A 23,840-nucleotide genomic window follows, 5' to 3' on the forward strand; every position below is an offset into this window, starting at 1 on the left:
CCTTAAACCATGAAGCAATAATACTGTGAAGAAAATTTTTTTTCCTGACCTTTTAAAATTACATCCAACTGTCTGGGGAATTTCTCAGTGACTAGAGGTAATAAGGTTCAATCCATTTTGCTGGTTGGCTTCAAATTTAGCTCCTCAGAAGCCCTAACTTATCTATTCTTTTTATCTTGGCCTTGGCATCTATTCAGTACAGTAATCCATGCATCTAATCTTTTTTTTTTTTATCCCCTCTCAGGTTTAGCTGGTGGATCACATTGTGAAATCTGCAGCCATGAAAGTCCCTCCATTTATTGCACTCTTCAAAACGAAATATTAGCATGGGAGGCTAAGCCGGTATGTTGCCTTTGAGAGGCTCTTGTCGAATTTAATTAGCTTTTAGATTTCATCTCCATCTCACATCTCAGCTTTCACTATAGTATGTGATTTAGGCTTCAGTGACTTTCATTATTTAAAACTTTTCTAACTCAGCCATGCTACTTCAGAACACCAAGAAGGAACATAAAGTTTAAAGTTCATAGTCTTGTTTCAGGCAGTCATAAAAATTGCCCTTTTCTGCTCTTGCTTCCCCAGACTACATTTAGTTTTGTCTGATGTGCTACTGAACAACCTGCAGAATACTGGAAGTGCGTGCATAGCTAAAAGCACCTGCAAAACAATTGCTTTTAATCATTCAGGGAAGACATTGGAAGATAAATGTGTGTGATGTATAAGGAAATGTGGTCTAATGGATAAAGTACAGAACTGGGAGTTTATAGATCTTATCCTAACATTTAATTGGGCCTCTAATAGAGCTGTAATGTTAGCCAAGTCAACCATATTGCCCCGTAAACTCGACTCCTGTGAAAAGCTGTTGTTTAGTACTTGACAGAGGGTGATCACAGGGTGCAACCTGACTATGTCATTGTCTTTAATTTATTCAGCTGAAATAAAAGAGACATAACTTTAATCAAAATATATTGTGAACTATTGATATTAGAAATGTTAAAAGTGGAATAATTAATAAACTGAAGGCCAGTCATATGCCTGGAGGTTGGCCACAAACTTGTTGGGAAGATCTTTAATTCCAAAATTAATTAATTTATGGGAAAAAAGTACCCCACATTAGCAAGCCTTCTTGCATTAAAAGTTATTTCTTTAGAGTCTTTACTGTCACGTCATGAGAAGAAGTGTTGCTAAATGGACAGATCATCCAGATATATTTTTAAGCAAGCAGGAATAAGCATTTTGAAATTCCTTTGTTAATTTAGTACAAAAGATAGCGTATCTAAATTGGCAATGTTCTAGATAGTGTCTTTTTTTCAGACATGATACAAAAGGATATATTTTGAGTGTACACAAACACACAGCTTGGTACTAAAATAAGCTTAGTCAAACGAATATTTGTGTGGGTGTGTTCATTTACTTTCATATCTTGGAAGCTCCACTAATCCATGTAGATTTATTTTTCAGTAAAGCAGTCTTGCTGTTCTAAATTCTGTATGAATCAGTCTTTTTCTGGCACTCGAGCATCCAGGTTGGACTCCAGATATGGAGAACAGCAACCCAAAAGAGTCCGTAGTTTGTCAAGTTTATCAGATGACTGAGAAATACCTCATGGAAGTAGCAAGTTTTAGCATCCCAAAGCAATGACACTGTTGTTGGCTGTGCGTCTGTTTGCAGCCCTGCAGGCTTGGGAATGAATGTCTGGAAAGCTGCCTGGCAGAAAAGAATCTGGGAGTATTGGTTGATAGCTGCCTGAATATGAGTGAGCAGCGTGCCCAGATGGCCAACAAGGCCAATAGCATCTTGGCCTGCGTCAGAAACAGTGTGACAAGCAGAACTAGTGAAGTGATCGTGCCCCTGTACTCAGCACTGGTGAGACTGCACCTTGAATACTGTGTTCACTTTTGAAGTCCTCACTACAAGAAAGACCTTGTACTACTGGAGTATATGCAAAGAAAGTCAATAAAGCTCATTAAGGGTCTGGAACACAATTTTATGAGGAACAGCTGAGGGAACTGGGGTTATTTAGCCTGCAGAAGAGGAGGCTGAAGACTTCTTCACTCTTTACAGCTACCTGAAATGCAGTTGTATTGAGGCAGATGTGAGCTTCTTCTCCTGAGTCACAAGTGATAGGATGAAAGGAAATGGCCTCAAGTTATGCCAGGGGAGGTTTAAACTAGGTGTTAGGAAATAATGCTTAACCCAAAGGGTTGTCAAGAATCGGAACAGGCTGCCCAAGGAAGGGGCTGAGTCACCATCCCTGAAGGTATTTAAAAGACATATATACATGGTGCTTAGGGATATGGTTTACTGGAGAACATGGCAGTATTAGGTTTATGGTTGGACTTGATCTTAAAGGTCTTTTCCAGCCTAATGATGCCTTCAGTAGGTGCTTGAAAAATGTGTGCAAAATACTCGTCTCATAACATTTCAGGAAGAAATACATAGGGATAGGATTATTTTGAATGCAACTAGGATATTAAGATGGCGGCAGTGTGAATTTTCTTTTATTGAGCAAGTTCTTGTTTCCAGGATTCTTTTTAATTTCTAATCCTGAGTGCTGGACAGAAGTGGTTCTATTGACAGGTCTTTTTACCATACTAATGGTTTTCAACTCAAAAGTACTGAAAGAAAACTTGAATTAATAAGGAAAAAGGTTTTTTTTTTTTTTTGGTATCTATTTATTTGCATTCAGGCCATCACAGTGTACGTTGCATAAAAGGAACCAAGTGGTGTTATCTAAATTTTTGCATTTCAGTTATTGGAGTGTTCCTGTACTGGTAGTTAGGAGCTATGGACAACAGCTGATGAAAATGTGGTGGTGTCCACTTGGAATGTAGTTGAGTATCTTTTCCTTTGTCAAAGCTAGGCATTCTGTGTCACCAAAGGTCTAGAAATCTCAGAGCCATATTCTCGTTTTCAGTGTTACTGCAGAATATCAAATTCTTCTTTGCAAACTAAGCCATTCTTGAAACTAGCCAATATTAAAAAATAAAATTAAACACAACCATTTCTCGAATCAAACATACCACATTATGTCTTACAGTGGAAAGAGTAATAATGGAAGTCCTGATGTCTGTCTGGTTTAATACCTTTATAGTTCTGCTTTCTATTCTGTCATTCCTGATTTTTAGAAATTGAAAGTCCAACAATAAGAAAACAAAATGGATGCCAAAGATAGGTATATGAAAAGTGATTTTTCAGTTTTGCTTTCTTTTCTCAGTTCTTAGAAAATAACCAATTTAACAAATTCTGTAGATCGAATCAAAGTAACTCCTGTCCATGCATCCATGGTGTTAAAATGTGAGGTTGCATTGTGTATATCAAAAGGATTCTGTGAATGCCATTGATACGCCATTCTTTATTGTCCTGTGTTATTTATATTTTCATCATTAATCTATAAATTCTTAATAATTAGCTCTCTAATTTCCCAGAAAAAAAAAGCGTGTTAATTTATTGAACAGACTGAAGCAAAAAAATAAAAACCAAAACCCACAAAACCTAAAGTTGATCAATCTGGCATTGTAAGTTAACAGTATAGAACAAAGCGTAGTCATTATTAGTTGAGAAAAGGACTTTCCTTGTTCATTCCAGTTTATAATAAAAAGTACCTCACCAAAATGACTTAGAAAATAATGCATTTGGACTGAGCAGAATTACTTCCTAGCAGATTCTATTTATCTGTAGCTTAAAAAGCAGCTGCGTTTTTGTAAAAAGCAATGAATGTGGCAGTCCTACTTAAAGGTAGAAGAAAAAGAACACCCCTTGTTTTGTAATAAGGGGATTTTCAATTTAAAAGAGAGAGAGCGCCTGTTGTGTGAAGTATGGTTATTACATTCACTGTATTCTATCTCACTCACCAGGAGGCTAATAACGAAGGAGTCAGTGAAGGAGACCAATGCCATGAGGGTTATCTCACAGCCCCAGATGCTGGATAAGTTGAAGGAGGCAGAAACGCTTTTGGATGACATTCAGGAAGGCCATGAATGATTATGTGGTGAAGAAAAGACTGTTCTTCCCAAGGTAAACAGTCTATTTCATCTGTCTTCTGTCAGTGTTGGTGTAAAATATGTTTATATAAATACCTCTAAAGTTAATTTTTTATTGTTTTTCAGGGTTTTTTTCTCTCAATGCAGCAATTATCTCTCAGGAATGCTTTTTGAGACAAAGGATCTACTCTATGTCCAACCACACCTAAGGAAATGCTTTGAAGGAATTGCCAAGCTCACTTTTAATCATGAGAAAGGAATTACCCACATGGAGTCAGCAGAAAATGAAAAAGTAGAGCTCGTGCTGTGAATAATTCCAGCAAGTGCCAAGGGGCTAGTTGAGAAATGGCTTCATGAGGTGAATATCTTTAGCTCTTACTTAGGCTTTAGTTACTGTATAATCATTTTCTCTTTTAGGAGCAATGAATATCATAAGCATATTTCCTAACTAAATGGCTCTCTGAATTGTTTGTCAAGATGTTGACAGATTTCAGCTTTATTGTTGTTATTTATTGCAACTTATTTAGCATCTGCAAACATGCAGAAATTAATTCTAATAAAAAGCTTTGAGTCAGTTTGTCAGCTGAAATGGGTCTGTGTCTGAAGCCATATGTGTGAATATATGTTTGAGTCTACATGTATGTGGTTTTGTGCTTTCATGGTTTAATGTCTGTAGTCCAGAAGGATAATGTTTAAAAGGCAATCAAAGAAATGTAAGATTTTGAGTGCTTCCCACCCTGCAGAACATGTGTCCTATTGTGTTGGAGCGGTTTAATTTCCAATCATTTTAACAAAAGGGAAGAGAAATTGTGTCACTGATAACACTCTAACCTTTCCCCTTTGGGCCTGTCAATCAAGTTCATTCATTTCAGTACAGAATTAGTTTGGTGACCTTTTTTTTGTTTGCTATTTTTACCTTGCCAACAGAGGAAAGGCAATGCACCCTTTAGTTGTTTTTTGTCTCTGGCCCAAACTCCTATTTTTTTTCCCATGTGCTTCCCTAGCTTTGTTTTTTGGACTAGTTTAAAGCACAAAGTTATCTTAGTAGCCAAGGATAAAAAAATAATAAGAAGGAGCTACGGACCTGCAATGGGTAAGTTGCAGTCCTGAGGAGTCCAGAAAAAGCCCAAATTATCAGTACATCAAACCTAAAATTTGCTTATATACTTTTTAGTTTTAATCTTCTTCCACAAGTGAAATAGAGTTGGAGAAGGTGAGCAGCTGTGTTTATTTCAATACGTCTCATTTAACCTTCAGCTAAAAACAAATTGGAAGGTTTGGGAGTGCATTAATGTGGACCCAATTAGTGTCTCTTTCTCCCTCAAAAGTGCAACCTGAGATCAATGAATATAAACTAGAGTTTCATATGCAGTCTTTAAATCATTTGCATGTTTTATGCATGATAATTGAATTTATTTATGCACTTCCTTTCATTTAATGATTTCTTGCTCTTTTCTATGCTATCAACATTATATTATGCAAGAAATAAGATTTGGTAGGCAAGAAAGGATAGCAGTATATAAATCAAACCTGAGTCAATTTTTAGTTGTAGTGTCAACAGTACATCAGAATTAATATTGGTACCATGCCAGTGGGTTTACATGTCTGGGAAGATGTAAAATATTTTTGGTAAAGCATAGGCTTTTAGCTTAACAAGACATTTCTGATGCAGCTTAGTTTGCTTGCAAGTGTGCAAGCAAAATTATTTTCAAATGGCAGTTAAATTATTGTATTGACTTTTCAATGACCCTAGGGACTTGTGTTTCAACTTGGCCAATTAGTAGTAATAAGAAGATGAGTAGTAATTACATTAATAAATAACTGTTTTCAGACCAGGACCTTGGTATCATAGTCTGGTTTAGAAAATAAGGGTATATTATGATTTGTCTCATTTGGTCTTTCATCAGGGGAAATATGGTTATTGGAGCTGTAGTAAATTTATCATAGCCAAGATGGTAGAAGTCCTAGGGACAAGTAAGTCCCATTAGCTAGCACCTCTGTGGTAGTAGCTGTTTCAGTGCCTTAAGCAGGGACTTTTCTTTTGTTTATCCAATGTAGCTCAGATGTCTTAAAGATGTCTTAGTGATGGTGCCTGAATTTTTTATAATGCATGCCAGGAAGCTACTATGGAAATTAGTTTTAAAAAGATGCTGGTAGTAGTGCTTTCATAGCTTTAATCTTACCAGTCTCTTTTGTGTCTTTCGTCTTTCCTTATGTGTTGAGAGATGTATGTGGAAGTGATATTTTTCTGTGGTGTCCTGTCTTTTATCAGTGAATTAAATGGTTGTGTCTTGTGATTGTTTCTCGATTCTCATAGGTAGGAATGTGTTCAAAGGCTAAAGCTCTGTTAATTTGTGATGTAATCATTTCAGTGTCTTTCTTGTCATTGAAATGTAGTTTAAAATGTTCAGTAATGTAGCATGAAATCATTGGTTAGTTTTGGAATGGTGGTGAAATCATGTGAAGAAAATAAGTATTGCATCTGATCAAGATAAATTCACTCTAGTGTTTTATGGCTTTTTATTCCTATGTGATAGTAATAAAGTCTCATGTAGGGATGGAAGCCATGAAATACATTGTGAAAAATCATCAACTCAGATGGGGCCATCAGGATAGCATGCTGTAGTTGTAGAGTTATTGAGAATGATTGGAAGATGATTTAGTATGTCACCGTGTTGACTACCATGTTTTTGCATTTTGTTTCTTCATCCTTCACCCAAGTAGTTTGATGAGAGAAAATCAGTTTGTAATGAACTGATCCATCTTTACACCACTGTTCAGTGTTTTAAATTTTTCATAAATCTTTCGTTTTCTGCCAAAGATAACACTGTATATGAAACCCTAAGCTAAGAATTTAATATAGCTAAAAAACACATGCCAAAATTATTACAAAGAAAAGCCAATGAATTTCTAAATGCCTCAAAATTGATAAGGAATCAATGCAAGGTCTACCCTGTTAGCAAGCAGTCCAGGTTCTTTATTTCCAAATCTGAGAGATGATCTGGGGATTAAAAAAAGAATTATTTTCCCTGCTTACATATCTTTCTGAAAGTACATGATCTTTTCTCTCTCTGAAACCAAGATATAGGCTGACAGTGTTAGGGGCAGAAAAAAACCTTCTGACAATTCCCTTACAGTGCTGCCTTTCCACATATTGCCTTACTGTTACGGTCTAAGTTGTTGGGTACTAATTTCCTTTGGAAATATTTTGGGGAACGTTATTTATTCTGATACAACTATTTACGATTTTTCTTCTGTATTCTTTCTCTGAAGCATATTTTAATAAAACACTATTGACTTTTTGGTACTTTGACTCCTTTATTATTTCTCTCAAGTGTGAAATTTTTGTCTGCTAAAACGTACTTTCTCCTTATTGTAACTAAGGACAATCTTCTGGTGAAAAACCCCATCAATGCTTAGGCAGGAGGTATATTTCCCATACATTTAAATATCTGGTTTAAATCAAATACCACACAGAGAATTTAACTGTGATTACATTCACAGGTGTTGTATGGTAATTATTTCATTCTTACTTGAATTTACAAAGATGGTAGATACTAGTTGGCACTGATGCTGCCAAGTGAAGAAAAATTTATAAAAGCATTTTGAACAAGTTACCTTCAGACCCCTATTAAAGGCAAAGTATTTTCTTCCTTGTATTTTAACAAAATTGCTCACAAGAGTACCCAGGATGTACTGCCAGGAGAATAAACTGGGATTATTTTTAAACCTTTTATTTGGCTAAGATAAAAATTGTCTTTGTCATTTGCCCCCCAGGTGTTTTCAGTACATGCTTTGGAAATTAGTCTTCAGACAAGTGGGACAAAATTCTTTAAATAGTTTCAGATAGTTTCTGTACTGTTTTTCTCCAATTATCTCAGTTTAAAGTATGTTGTCATTCCTAGGTAATATGCAGTTTGTCTTTACTGCAGACTATACGCTGAAAACTAGTCTACAGCCCCACTTGTAGAGTATATTTTCAGTGCTCTATTTTGTCTCCAAATTACTTCCAGAGTCAAACATTCTCCAATTTGAAGTACTTCTTTTAAATGCCAAGCCAAACGGTTGAACATGGGATCTTAAAGGAAAGTGGAGCTCTTTTCCTGTATGTCAGTGTTGGTTTGGAATGGCTCTACTGACCGAAAATGATGTCCTCATTTTAAGAAGCATCAACCCATTAATCTTTCTAGATTACTTCGTTTGCAATGTCGTTGTTTTCAATAAATGTACACAGGTGTGACTGGAACTTGTTAATTAACATTAATTGTTAACAGTTGAAGAGAATCCAACTCATTCTCCTGTAGTAGTTCTGGCTCTTCAGTGGTCATAGTAAGCTAACAAGTACTGCACATTTTAGGAGAAACTACTCTGAAAATGCTGTGTACGTATTTTCTGAATATGTTGATGCTGGTTTTAAACCCTTGGATAACCTCGTATAAACAGGTCGAGGCATTTTGCTCTATTAGAACAGCTTAAACTTCACTGTGCAAATAATTGCCTCCATGGTGGCTACCAGCAAGGATTAAAGGAGGGAACTCAGAATTCAGTTTCAAAAGTCAGGTTTTGTCACTGGGGCCACTGTCGTATCTGCGTTTTTTGGGGGGACATCTAATAGTACAAAGTGGTGTGATATGTTCAGTCAGGGAATAATATACATGCTTCCTATGATCTGAAGGATATTTGGCCAGTAAAGAAAAGTCTGTTTCCTCCCTCCACCAACAGATTATACGGCATGACTACCTGACTTTTTGGTTACTGACATGGGCTGACTCTGCCTGTGTTTCTAGGGCGAGGTGCTGAAAATGTAAGATTTGGCTTTGTGTCACACTAATGCAGCTACACGACTTTATGTCCACTGAGAGCATCCTTTTTCCATGGAGCATCAGCAGGACCAGTTCATGCCTGCCATAACAAGGCATTTTAGAATACCTGTGAGATGTAAGAAAGGCTTTGTTAACAGTTGGGGAAAGCCATGCCACTAGGGGAAGAAGAGGGGTTTGCAATAGCTGTATAAATATAAAACTGGAAAGGCTGTTTCTGGAGACTGCACCTACCTATTCTTCTAGCACTGTCATTGTCTTGCGAGTGTCAGTTGGCTGTTCATCCATAATCCCATGTTGGATTTCAAAAAATTGATACGACGTTACGAAACAAGAAGTTGAGGCGCTATTTCAGTTTGTGGGGTTAGGAGTGGAAGGATCTATATACAGAGAGAGAGACAGGTAAGTTTTTCTGACAAAAATCTTCAATATTATTTGAATTCATAGAATAATAGAATGGTCTGGGTTGGAAAGGACCTTAGAGATCATTCAGTTCCAACAGCCTGCCATGGGCAGGGACACCTTCCACTAGATCAGGTTGCTGAAAACCTCATCCAGCCTGGCCTTGAACACTTCCAGGGATGGAGCATTCATAGCTTCTCTGGGCAACCTGTGCCGGTGCCTCACAAGAAAAAATTTCTTTCCAACATCTAATCCAAATCTCCCCTGTTTCATCTTAAAACCGTTACCTCTCGTGCTATCAGTTATAAAGAGTCCCTTCCCATCTTCTCTGTAGGCCCCCTATAAGTACAGGAAGGCTTCTATGAAGTCTCCCCAGAGCCTTCTTTTCTGTAGGCTAAACAATCCCAACTCTCTCAGCCTGTCTTTGTATGGGAGGTGGTCCAGCCCTCCAATCATCTTTATTGTCCTCCTTTGGACTTGCTCTGACAGATCCATGTCCATGACTAGCCTGAGGACTCCAGAACTGAAAGCAGTACTCCAGGTGGGGTCTCATGAGAGCAGAGGAGAGGGGGAGAATCACCTCCCTCGGCCTGCTAGTCACAGTTCTAATGCAGCCTAGAATACAGTTGTCTTTCTGGTCTGGAAGTAGTCCTTGCTGACTCATGTTGGGCTCATCCTCATCCACCAGCACCCCAAGTCCTTCTCTTCAGGTCTACTCTCAATCCATTCTCCATCCAGTGTGTATTTGTGCTTAAAATTGCTAGGTCCAGGACCTTGCACTTCGCCTTGTTGAACCTCATAAACATCACACAGGCCCACCTGTCAAGCCTGTCCAGGTCCCTCTGGATGACATTCCTTCCCTCCAGCATGTCAACTGTGCCACACAGCTCGGCATTGTCAAACTTGCTGAGGTTGAACTCAATCCAACTGTTCAAGTTTCCAACAAAGTTGTTAAACAATACCAGTCCCTATAGCAACCCCTGAGGAATGTCACTTGTCTCTGGTCTCCACTTGGACATCTAGCTGTTAACTGCAACTCTTTGAGTGCAACCATCCACTGAGTGATGCATTCATCTAATCCATGTCTCTCCAATTTAGAGACAAGAATGTTGTGTGGGATGGTGTCAAATTCTTTGCAGAAGTCCAGGTAAATGATGTTGGTTACTCTTTTCTTATCCACCAACACTGTAGCCCCATCATAGAAGGCCACCAAATTTGTCAGGCACGATTTTCCCTTAGTGAAGCCATGTTGGCTGTCACCAGTCACATCCTTATTTTCCATGTGTCTCAGCGGGGTTTCCAGGAGGATCTGCTCCATGATGTTGCTGGGCATAGAGGTGAGACTGACTAGCCTGCAGTTCCCCAGGTATTCTTTTAAATCTTCTTTAAAAATGGGGATTGTACTTCTCCTTTTCCAGTTAGTGAGAACTTCACCAGACTGCCACAACTTCTCAGATACGATGGATAATGGCTTAGAAGATTCATCCACCAGTTCCCTCAGGACCCACGGATACATCTCATCAGGTCCCATGGACCTTTGCACCCTCAGATTCCTTAAATGGTCTCACACCTCATCTTCTCCTACATTGGGTAGGTATTCTTCCAGCCCCTGCCTTTGCCTTCTGCAACTTGTGGTGGTGTGGCTTGAGCCCTTGCCAGTGAAGACTGAGTCAAAAAAGTTATTGAGTGCTTCAGCCTTCTCCATATCCTGGTTAAACAGGTCTCCCATTTCCTCCTCAAGAGGGCACGCATTCTCCCTAATCTTCTTTTTATCACTGACATTACTGACATACACTGACATATAGAAGATTTTCTTGTTGCCCTTAACATCCCTGGCCAGATTTAATGCTATGAAGTTTTAGCTTTCCTAATCTGATCCCTGCCTGCTCATGCCATTTCTCTATATTCCTCCCAGACTCCCTGCCCTTGTTTCCACTCTCTTGTAGGCTTATATTTTGTGTTTAAGTTTGTCCAGGAGGTCCTTGTTCCTCCGTGCAGTAATCCTGGTGGTTTTGCTGGGATGCATCACTGCTGAGCTTGGAGGAGGTGATCCTTGACTATTAGCCACCTTTCTTGGGCCCTTCTCCCCTTCAGGGTTTTATCCCATGCTACCCTACTGAGGGTATTCCTGAAGAGGCCAGAGTCTGCTCTTCTGAAGTCAGTCCTGAAGTCCTGGGATTAGTTTGAAAGATGGTTTGTCATCCTAGTTCTTTACTACCCTTTACGATATTTAATATGTATTCTAATTGCCTTTATTTTCCTGAGTTCTTAAAAAATATTATACAGAGTGTATTACTTTACAGTCCTCTCCTACATACTGTTTTTAATTACAAGCTATCACCCAGAACTTGACTCTCTGGCAAACCTCACATGAATTTTGAGTTCTTCTCTAGCTTGTCAACATGAGGGGCATTTATTTCTGGTGTCACACTCTTCAGTAGTCATTACTAAAATAAAACTAGTATTTTCTTTCCGTTGAAAAAGGCATGTATGACTACAATTGTGTCCACTAGTCCAGGTCAATCTGATTATTTACTTGAAGATACTACATACCTTTATAAACTTGCCTCCCATTATTCCATTATCCATATTTCTGGGTAGGTCTTGGGGTCTTTTTTTCCTAATTATTTGATTGAGCAGCTGAACTGTCTGAGAGGATTTTTTTTCAACTTTGAAATCAAACACTTTGTCTGGACCTAAGTGTTCAATAGATTTGTTCAACCTGAAATGGTATTTTTGAATGAGTTGAATTTGGAGCCTCAGCAAGCAGGGAAACTCCAAGAATCATTACAGAGAAAATAGTTATCTCATAAACCTATTTGGGACAAATGGAATTTTTGTGGTTATTTCTTTTATGCTTCCTGCTCTCTAGGTTAATTTTTTTCCACCCCTACAAGAAAACAAAACAAACAGAGTGCTGTCTTGGTTCCTGAGTGCTGTAACCCCTTGTGCTTCTGAAGGATATTAGCAGGGGAGATGTGAGGAAATGCCCTGGCCTGATAAAATCTGGAGATAGTACTCAGAGTTGATACAAATTTGATGCTTAATCTTTGTCCAAATTTTGAATTTTAGGAAGAAGCTGTGAGTGCAAGTCACAGTCACATCAAAGGGCTGTCAACCTATGCCCCATTTCATTACTGTTCTGTAAGATGCTTTTACTGTCTTCATTGTAGCCTTTGTCCATAGGAAATTAGACTAGTTCAGCAAACAAGACACAGGGGATCAGGGGGAGGTAGGTAGACTGGAGATGGGGAGCCAAAGAAAGGATCATTTGGTTAGCGAAAGCTGCATGACTCTGGATTTGTTCCAGCCCTCCTCTGCACAGAGGCTTTTGTGAAGCTCACTGTGGCTTCTGAGAGGAAGGTCCCTATTCATCTGGACACTGAAGGAGATCATGCTAATAGGCTCCAGGATCACAAAAACACTCACCACCTGCTGTCTTGAATGCAGGTCAATCTTTGTTTGCTGTGCTGAATGCTTTTTTCTTTAAAAACTGAAAAGTGGGTATGTATTTGATAGAGTTTATGATTCTTTCATGTCAGCATTTCAATTTTTAACAGGAAGGAAAACAGATATTGTCCATATTGTTACAGGCAGACAAAGGATACAACTATTGCCTCTGACAAGAGGTAGAGTTCAGAAGAAATTCCTGGAAATGTGTGTAAATGTATAGATAATAGAACAAAATCTAAACCAGTCTGTTTTAAAATTAAAGCTTATTAAATTTAAGCACAAATTCATACTTTCACTTTAATAAAATGGATCTGTAATTTTATTAGGCTTGTTAGAAGCAAAAAATCTACATTTTTAACCGGTCTGTCAAATTTGTCCTTTGAGAGGGATAGAAACTAAGTATCTAAAGTATAAACAATATTCAGTGTAGCCCATTTTACATTTCCAGAATTTAATTTCTGAAATTATAGGAGCCTTGGTATTGGTGTCACAGGGATGTAATGAGTCTTGTATGTGAACCAACAGATAGCATCTTTCTTTTCTTGCATGATCTCATGAACATCCATTTTAAGAAATCAATGTCTTAGTGTATTAAAAGGAACTTTTTGAAAGATACAGTGACAAAAATTATACTAAAGCAGTGCTTGAAGAGACAAATGCAGACATCTGAGGTATTGCATGCTGTGCCCCAATAAGAACAGAGCTGCAAATAATTTGAAACCTAAGTTGTATTCTTACATCAGTTAGACAAAAATGACTTATTAAGTAATTGCTATTGTGACATAAGCTTTATGCAGTAGCTGAATTACTTGGCACAGCTAAAACCTCAAACTACCTTGGGAATTTACCACATTCTTTAATTTTCTGATTGATTAAATGGATTATTTGACATTTTGGCAGAGCTTTGAAACCACGGAATAACAAAGACTCCTTTCATTGCTCATTATTTGCTCTCTTCAGGCTTAAGCACAGATTCTTTGAAATGAAAGGTTTAAGGTGCTTCTTTCCTGGGTAATTTTTGTTCCAGTTCACATTTTTACTAGCAGTGTCACATTTCCGACTTAAATTCCCCTACTGTGTAAATGCAGTTCCTTACAATGTCAGCATAACCTATGGAGAAACGTAATCTTGAAAAGCACTTTTATATACCTCACAACAGTGTGACTGAAGAATTCAGCATCACTTATTTGCGATCAGAGGCTCTTAACCCTTACACCACCGGCATTTTCTGGAATGCGGGAAACTGAGTGAAATGGTGTGTGTCTTTGTTGAGTTTGTGACAACATTCAGACTTCTGCTGCCCTGGTGGAAGTAGATAACATTATGCAGTGATTCTAGAGGACAGCTCAGAGACGGCCAGATAGCTTGCAGATCATTTGCTATCATCAACTTGGCACCAGTGAGTAAATGTACTGCCTAACTGCACTTAACATCATTAATGAGAAGTAGCCAAACAAAATAATCCAATTTTCAATGTAACTGCATAGTTTTCTCTACTGAAAAACAGCTCATGAGGGTACTAGTGTGCTGTAGGCTGTACTACTCCATGCTCCTCCTCAAACACAAAGAGCTAAGTAGCAAGTGCACCCATGAAATGAGACTCGCATACATACATTGCAGAAAACCTTGTCAGTGTTGAGTATGGGACTCATGATTTCAAGCCTGTGTCTTCTCTAACACTATGAAGAATACAATCGGATCAAATTTCTTTAGCAGTTGCCTTCAGAGGTGCCTGTGTGCCCTCCCTCACAGCTGTGGACAGCAGTCTGGTTCCACACAAGCTTGAGGACGTGACTGCAGCAATCCCATTGCCGTGGCAAGATTTCTGTTCAAAACAAAAGCCCCACCATGTGCCTGTATCAGTAACGGAGTATCAGTGTCCGAGCTGCTTCTAACATATAGTAAAATATTTACGTGGGCCTCTGTGAGCTCCAGACAGGTTGTCTGGGGCTTGGTCGGTTCATGAACTGCTGGAACTACAAGAACTCCTTGGTATTATTAAAATAAAGCTTTCCTTGAAAACTGCCACTTGCTGTGCTCCATCTCCGACTCTTGCCTCTGAATAGGAAAACCTGTGGGGTCCAAATCTTGCAAAAGTGAAGACGTGTTTCTTTCATTTTCCCATTCCAGGGAAGACAAAAGGCCAGGGTCCTCTTCAGCCTCCAGTCACTTTAGGGTCCTCTTCAGCCTCCAGCCACTTACAGATGTGCCTCCAACATAAGTATTTCTGCTCATGTGTCTAAGAATCCAAGTTTGCTTCCAGTTATTATGGCTGTTTGAGGCTTACTCTTACCTGTCACACTTTCCTTCCTGAGAACGGGAGCAGGATCACAGCAACTAGCAAGCTTTTCCTGAAGCTTGAATTGGAAATTTTACAGCAACCGAGCCTGTCCTGACTTGGACTATTTTTCTAGCTAAGGTAAATCCAGTGATTCTGATAGTCCTCTATTACAGGGCAGTTTAAATGCTAAGGATTAAAAACACTGTGTAAATTTATACATGATTATAATTTTATTAAATTGAGGTAGTTATTCTTGAAGTCAAATTTGTACAGTGCTTTATGTTACAATATGTTTCTTTCAATCACCAATACCTTTTCTGGTTGAAATTTTCAATACCTGGAGTTTTATTCCAGAAGAATAAGAAGAAAAAAAAAAAAAAAAAAAAGGAAAAGAAAATAAGAAACCTGAACTGAAAAAAACCCACAATGTTCTTAGAGGGAAAGAAAAGTTTCAGCATTGCTGTGCTAGTTTGGGGTGATGATTTATGCACTGAATACAATCTTTTCAACACTATTAATGGACCATGGTTGTTCATATGATGGAGTTTGTGGTTTAAAAACTCAGGAAATACAAGCACAAAATCAAAGAAGAAAGCAAAGGTGCCCATTTCTGTATTTAGGAACGTAAGAATCTAAGAATATCAAAGGAAGGGAGATGCAATCTCTTACATGTATTTTGACAAGTGCTCAGTTACACATTAATCATATGTCCCACTCTGCATTAACAAATCTGATGGAAATTGACAGTCAGATTCTAGCTTACTCTATGGCTAAAAAGACAGGTCATTTCACCTGAAGTGAAACAACTTCAGTTGGAAAGACTGAGGAATTTCTACTGTGGATACCCTACCTCAAATATCTGCTGTGAGTTCAAGAGCTCCTAGGCAAAGTCTTGAGTATCACAGAATCACAGAACCACTAGGTTGGAAAAGGCCTCCAGGATCATCAAGTCCAACCATTCCTATCAACCACTAAACCACACCCCTGAGCATCTCATCCACCCGTCTTTTAAATACCTCCAGGGGTGGTGACTCAACCTAATATCCTAATAACTCCGCAGCTGTATGAGAATATATGAATATCACCAATATCACCTCTGGAATGTGGTGTTTTGAGAAGTCAGAAGGGTTAAGTTATCTAGAGAACATTTACCAATTGTGCTGGTGAGGCTGGAACATCTCAGAGGAAAACAGCTAGTGCCTGAAGTTCAAGAACCGGTAGGCTCCAAGGGTCAGAAGACCAAAGATATTTCAGTGCCTTCCAGGTAAGCCATGTAAGCAGAAGAACAGAAGATTTGTGGGGAAGAAAAAAAAAAAGAAAGTGATTGTGCAACATATAAATGGCAAGGGAGTCTGTGGATAAAACCTTGCATAACTCTTCATATGCTCCAGTGGTCGAGGTTTTAGATGTGTGCTTGGATTATTACTGAGGTGGCTGCAGAGGAGACATTTGTAGTGTTCTAGTTGTCCATGTGCATACTTGTAGTCTGTTGCAAATGGGAGAAAATATCACTTGGCACTTGCACGTCCCACCTCAGTCATTTTAGCTTGCATTTGCTGAAGGCTGGCAACAGTTCCAGCAGCTCAACTGATACGTGGCAGCTGGATTATGGGGATGAACCTGGGGCCACAGCAGAGTAGCAAGCCCATGCATGACTCCTGCATATGCAGCGGGTTCTACCTTGTGAAAAAATCATTATTGACTCAGTTTAAAATGAAAGAAACTAAAACCCCCAAAGATCTTACATCTTGCCTATAATGAGATCATAGAGCAGTTGTATTTAGTGTGAGACTCAGCCATGGCTCTAGAGCTAAAATCATCTCCTTTGGGTCACATATCAGTGTCTGATGTATCTCAGCTCTACAAAGAGTAAGACCCTCCAGTTTCATTGACCTCAGAGCAGTGGCATGTGTATGACCAACAATCATACTTGTGCTGTTTAGAAAGCCCTTGCTTAAGCACTGGTCCTAGCCCTTTGTGTAATGCCACCAAGTTGCCACTAGTTGCCAGTTTTTGTTCCCTGTCTACCATCATGCAAATGGCTTATAGCAGGCTGTAATGTTGCTCAAGAAAGACTGATTTTAAACCAATAAAGCCAAGCTGCATGAAGTCTTTCTTGAATGTGCAACAGGTCACTATTCTTCAATTGCAGCTCAGTATCTTGGGCCTGAGATTCACCTTGGCTGGGTACAATGTGACAAAAAACTCAGTTCCTTCCTCATGCTTTATGTTGCAGTGTCTATCTCTAGTAAATCTGGTGTAAAAATGAACCCTGTGTAGCAAAAGTACAGCCTCAGAATGAACTGATCTCAGCACGTAATTCAGGCTTTATTTTCAAATTGCTAGAGCATTTTTGTTGTATTCTGCATTGTGGACATATTTGAATGTGAAAACTCAATGGGTTAGTTCTATCAGGAATAAGCAGTAGTTAATGAAACCTTTTATTACTAAAGTTTAGATAATTACCTGGGTAATTGTACAGGCAAATAATTCAGGAATTTGAAATTAGTTATTATGTATATAATGACACTTTACTCTTTTTGAGTGCAGCTTAACATGTTAATTACAGATACTCAAGGGACTTGCAGAAAGTTATTTTAGTGATCATATATTATTAATTCTCCAGGGACACTGCTTTTTTGGAACAGTACGTGCAGAGAGATTCAAATATAAAGCCAACATGCAATATTAGCATTTAAAGATTAAAAAAAAAATAAAGAAAGAAAAACCAGAAACCTGAAATCCTTCTGTCAACATGACTCTACCTGGAATCAAGCTAGATGCTGTATGTCTTTCTAGAGCACTTGTCAGGACATAGGAATCCTGATATGAAAGTACAACCGGTCATTTGATCCTGTGACTGTCTTCCTCTGTGACAATTCCTGTAAGCTGCTGTTCTTCAGGTTCTCCTGGTTATAGCTACTTGCCAAATACAACAGATAGTATTGCAGGTTGATAAGATTAATGTGTACCACTGCTTTAGTCTCTGATAGTATCTTTTCCATTGATACCTTAAGGATATCTTTTGCAAATGTAGAACACAGCCATCTTACAAGCACTTGTTTACTGAGAATAATGTCATGGATCTGATCCTGGGATAGGTCTGAGAACATTGTCCCCTGTGACATTTGAACTATTGCTGTCTGACAAAAACATCCATCTGTTAGACTGAAGATGTTTTATGGGGTTTATTTTTTTGCTTTTTTATTTCTTTTGAGGTTTTTTTGGCGGCTTGTTTTCGTGGTTTGTTTTTGGTTTTGTTTGTTTGTTTGTTTTAGTGGTGGGGATAAGCATAACAAATCTCTGATTAATGAAAGATAGAATTTCTTTTCAGATTCATTCCTGATAGCTTGCTGGACATGGCACAGTAAGATTTGTCATCTCTGGGGTGCTTTCGTGTTCTGGAGCCATTATGTTCCTTGTTTTGATGTGGTGGTTGAGTACCAGCTCCATGCTAGTCAGCTGGGAGCCCCATGCCAACCCAGGATCTCCAGACTCCCAGACCTTTTCTGAAAGGATGGGAGCAGGGCTGTCTGGGCACTGCTGTCGTAAGTACCTCCAAGACCTTGCTTGAATCTTGCTGGTGAGTTGGTACTGGACAGAGTGAGGCAAGTCTTGAAGTATGTGTGAATTAACACTCTCAGTTGTGTTTCTATTCCACGTAAATTCATCATCTGCTCAACCTGTGTTTCAGACAGTTCTGTTAAAGAGTTATTTAACTGTCTATTCTGGTATGGCATACTCCACACATGAGAACCGTGTAAGTTTGAGTGGTGGCAGAGGTAGGGAAAGATGTGATAATTTCATAGTAACAGATATTGAAACAGCAGTACATCAGAAGTTCAGCTGGTTAGGTTGCCACCTCAGTCCTGTCATGTCTGCAAATCCCACTGATCTCCTTTTAGAAAAAGTTATAGGTAGCTCTTAATTGTTTAAACATTTTTAAAGATTTTAGATTACCCTATATCCCCACTTGACCATAATCTGATAGGAGAATCAGTACATTTGAGTTGAGTGGAAGTGTTCTTTCTTTTACAAACTCTTCTTTGCATTCAGTATATTTAGACCTAGCATGTAGCTAGGCAGAAAACACTGGTGTGCAGAGGCACTTAACCCACTTGAGAAAATATGCCTTTTCCCTTGTCATATTATCATAGGATTGTCTGGTCTCAGGTTTCACTTTGGTGGAAATTCCAGCACCTGTGGATAAAAAATACACGGTTTTGAAAACTGATGTATATTTTATAACTTCTAAAAGTGTATTTTACTCTTTACATATCTATAAAAAATATTAATATAACACAGCAAATGTGGGAGATTCCAGATAGTGCAGAGGCAATAGTGACATTAGAAGGCATTTCAAAAGATTGAGCAAAGAAAATGAAGTCCCATGAAGCAACAGGATGTAGAATGCATAGCATGTAATTTATTCAGTAAATATGTGGATCACCATTCAGGGCATTCAAACTGAGAATGAATACCGTATTTAAATTAGTAGAAAACTTTGGTAAATTTGTATGCAATGGTTCATTCAGGTTTAACCCAGCCATGTGGATATTTATCATGATATTATTGCATCTAACACACTAAAGAGCTGCATATTTGATTAAGCTAGGACAAACTTTAATAGCTGATACTTTAGGTCAATAAATCAAGGGACCCTCTCTAGGCAAGAATAAAAGTTTAGACACTATAACTTGTTCAGTAACAATAACGATCTCTCAGACTGATGCAAGGTGGGAGCAGCTATGGAAAGCAGGAAATAATGAGATGGAAATTGTATCAGGTTTACAGATTCTTGCTTACAGGGATTCCCCAAATCCATTGGCTACAGCAGATAAGAGAGTGTGGAAATAGATAGTGTGGTATTAATTGCCAGAGCAAGAATTTATGAATCAAATACATCAACTTTCAGTTGGCTTGAGAAAGAGTCTGCTTAAAACTGAATGAAGAAAAAGGCAAAAATACCATTTCTAATGTGTTTATCTAAGTACAACATTTTGCTCGTGGGAATATGCTAAAAGCTGCCAACAGGGGAGGAAGTTGCAGAGGTTGTCATGAGGACAAACTGCTCCTAGAGTCTGTTTCCTGACTGACACCCTGTGGCTCACTTGCTGGTTTTCCCTTCCTGCTGCGGAGAGTTCATGAGGATACTCTCAAAAGGGGGAACTGAGAGCATTGAAATAAGGAATAAGGATCAACATGAAAGGTGAAACCAATTCAAGAGCTGATGTATAGAAATTCAGAGAAAAAAAAATCCTACAACTTGGAATGCAAAATAACTGTCATCTAAGAAGATATCCCTATTTGCAGCAATGTAGGATCGAGATTTGGACACCCAACATAATAGCATATTGCATTACTGAACTGTGCTATCTTTTTCATTAATCTCTTAGGCAATAGCAATGAAGACTGTGTTAAAAAAAAAAAAGCAAAACAAAACAACAACAAACCAAAGAAAGAAAAGTTTTTTTCAGCCATCTTTCACCTCAAGGCCTCCCTTGTTTTAGCCTCCTCTTCCCTTGCAGTTGCTTTTGAATCAGGGACAACTGGAAGGAGATTGTTGAAAGGAGAAAAAGTACACAGCCAAATAAAACTCGAAAGACAATGTTGTTTTGGAAAACGCTAGTCTGATTGAAAGCCTCTCAGGAAGCAAAATTAGATTTCTTTAAAAAACATTTTTTAACAAAAAAAATTACGTTTTTCTCTTTTATTTGGCAAAGTGCCTTCAGACAATCTGCTAAACAGAGAGTTTTTACTGAAAACTCTGGAGAGGATTTGCTTGTTGGTCAATTCACTCATAAAGCTTTTAGTTTTTCTGTCCTTGGAGAAGAAAACTGGAAATAGATGTATGACATCTAAGGACCTTTTAGTAGATGGAATCTTAATTTGATTCATATTGTGAACATTTATTTCCAAACACAACTTTCAGCCAAGTGTGTTACTGAATGTGATGTTGCATTAAAATATTTTGAAGAGAATCGAAGTGATAGGAAGTTGTTCTTCTGATAGACAGCTGCAGAGTCATTCCTTGTCTGCATTGCATAAAGCACAATAAAGCTCTCAGGGCTCCAAAAGCTATAAAAAAAGCTCTTAGAGAGCACTTCCTTTGCATCACCCTGATAAGAAATTTTGCTACGACAACCTGCTTTTCCTGGTCACTTTTATAATCAAATAGTTGTGTGGTGAGCGTTATTTTTCCCCACTGGTCTTATATTTTTAAAGTTGGAGTAGAGAAGAAAGTCAGTGTCTCACTTAGTTAATGCCTGGTGAATAAGTTTTGTTCTTCTGCTGTCTATGTTGGAACTTCAGTTTCTGTTTCTTTTTCTAAGGCCTTCTAAACCCTCCACAGGATGGTGTGACTGTTTTGGTGAATATTACAGTCAGTTCCTGGGAAAAGGTTAACAAAAGCAAAGTAGATTTGCCATACCTACACAGCCTTGTCCAGCTTCATCTTTAAACCAGTCTTTCTCACACAAGCTGTGCATGGGCAGAGATTTGCAAATGAAGACAGCAACATGGACATCCTGGCATAATCCACCTACATCAGACTTATTCCGGTGCCCTGCATGCTTCCCTGCCACCAGCTTCATGGAACAGAAAAGCACAAGAAATACACATTCAGGGATGCAGCTTCTCATCTCTTTGGTCTTCTTTCACTTGGAAGTTGCTGAGAAATCTCAGATGTTTCTTATCATTGATCCATGGTTCAATGTTGCTTCTTTGCATCTCATCAACATTATGATGTTGGTCTTCTTTGAGGTGTTGGATTAAGTTAATCCAGACAGTATTCAGGTAGCTTCTACTGTGGCAGGTTTGAGATAACTATTCTTTCCAAATGAAAACAGTAAATTTCCATACTTACTCCTTTTGTCTTTTACTCACTGAACAAGAGTCTTCTCTGCAAACTTCCCTGTTTCTCAGCTGGTGAGAAAATTGCCCTGTAGGCACAACTTCAGAGAGCATGTCCTGAGACTGTGGCCTTTATACAGAGTCAGGTTTCCCCTGAGCTCAGCTAAGAGACACCTGTGGTTTGCAGGCATTGTGGATTCTCCCTGTGGATCGTGGGAACTATAAACAGCAGTAGTCCAGAGAGAAGGCATGGTTCAGGACACTTACGAGTCAGGAGACCCTTGCTACATATATAAGCTTTTTATGCTGGTAAAAAGGCAGAAACTAAACACCTGAGGTTTATGTTCCAGAGGTTTCTCAGCAAAGATTTGCCCGTTGCAGTGCAGCAAAGCTGCCACCTGAGAGATCCTTCTCAAGATCTGAGTCAGGACAAGGAAGTCTGGAGGAAGGACTACACTGAACAGAGGAGCAACCTAAGGTGAAGTTTCATCGCCCATCACACCTTAAGCCTATTTGGCTGTTTAAATTGCCTCAGGGTCTGCAAGCACTCCTGGTTTAAGATGGTACTCAGGTGGCCTAATCTGTATCAGCATCCATCTCATGGCATGGCAAGCATCTTGCCTCAAGACCTGTGGTCATTATTTGGGGATGCATCACAAACCTGCCTCACAACCTGTGTGCCATCACAAACCAACACGCTGATCACAAAGAAGAAAGGTTAATGTATTTTTGATCACAGTACCAAATGGATTCAGAGGAAAGGTGGCTTCCTACTCTCGTTCCTGTTCTTAGACAGTGCCGTGATATAGGACTAGCCTTTGTACTTGGGGAGAAGGAAATAAAACTCTTCCTATATATATGTGAATCATGCTCTTCGCCAGCTCACTGGTGACAAGATCGTTTCATTTTGGTACCTTCTTCGTGAAGGTACCCTGCTAACTCATGAACAGAATAACCCCAGCAGTCAGGTCCAATGCTCCTAACTAGCCATCCGTCCTTACCTCCCCCCAAAAAACCCAACCCTCATATCTTTCTGAATCTCTTAGTTTGGGAAAAATGTAGAGAAAGATAGTAGCGTGTGTCTGGGGATTTTGTAGTTTCAGGTGGGGAAAAATTTGAAATAACTGGTGAGGATGGGGAGTTTTCAGTCATGATGCAAGGACTGATTCTTCTGAGAGAGAATTGAGTGTGATTAAAGCATTGTGTTGCCTTTCTGTAATAAAAAAAAAAATCCTAAAGGATAAAAATTACCTGCCCTAGAAACTATCTGAAAACTGAGGTTGTTCTTGCTGAGAAAGGTAGCCATACGGCATTATTCTTATGAAAACACCTTAAAAAATTTTACGTGAATGGAAATTTTACTTGAAAATTACTACAGACTTGAGCATAGTATTGGTTTTCCCCTCTGCTGCAGAAATATAGATGAGATTTAAAAGCCACAGTAATTTATGAGCTGTACTTAGAACCCATAAAGAGATATCTTAAGTTCAGAATTGTTTCATTCCTTATGTGATTTAGAAGATTAAACTGTCATATTTTAGCACAGATAGATGGTCATCATTTCTATAATTAATCATGTACAATAAATTCTATTATTTAGAATCTACTCCGTATAAGATTTGAAAATGTTTTTAATATAAATCAAATTGAAGTAGATTAATTAAGCCTTATAATTATGTTTTGTATATATACGTTGATTTGTTTCATGTGCAGAGACTATTTACTTTACAGAATAATGCACTATACTAAATGCATACTGCAAAACTATACAGTAATGGGGTTTTTGCTAACGACTTCAATTTAAGGACAGCCTGTCTAATAGCTGAGATAAGATGTTACTAGAACAGTGTGCTAATGATTCAAAAATTACTAATAAAACTGTGTTCAACATACAATGGGTTACAGACATAATTCTGCTAATAAATATCTACACCAGCCCTGATTTTCAAGCTCATATCACAATTACTATGAGTTTTAGAAGTCAGATGGGACTAAATCATGCTGTGGTGCTCACATGAATAGCCTCTTTGGTGGCACTGCTCATTTGAGTAA

The 23,840-nt window shown here is 38.5% G+C and overlaps 1 long non-coding RNA gene across 1 annotated transcript in view; it reads left to right on the top strand.

Moving 5' to 3' along the window:
• The window catches only part of LOC128850998 (uncharacterized), an 80,259-nt gene extending 74,823 nt beyond the window's left edge, over positions 1-5,436 (top strand). Inside the window, exons 6-8 of the long non-coding RNA XR_008448277.1 lie at positions 245-342; positions 3,855-4,014; positions 4,107-5,436. This is a non-coding gene — a long non-coding RNA (uncharacterized LOC128850998). The remainder of the gene's footprint in view (positions 1-244; positions 343-3,854; positions 4,015-4,106) is intronic.
• The last annotated feature ends 18,404 nt before the right edge of the window (positions 5,437-23,840 follow it).

The sequence above is a fragment of the Cuculus canorus genome, chromosome 1, assembly GCF_017976375.1.
Source record: "Cuculus canorus isolate bCucCan1 chromosome 1, bCucCan1.pri, whole genome shotgun sequence".
Taxonomy (NCBI): domain Eukaryota; kingdom Metazoa; phylum Chordata; class Aves; order Cuculiformes; family Cuculidae; genus Cuculus; species Cuculus canorus.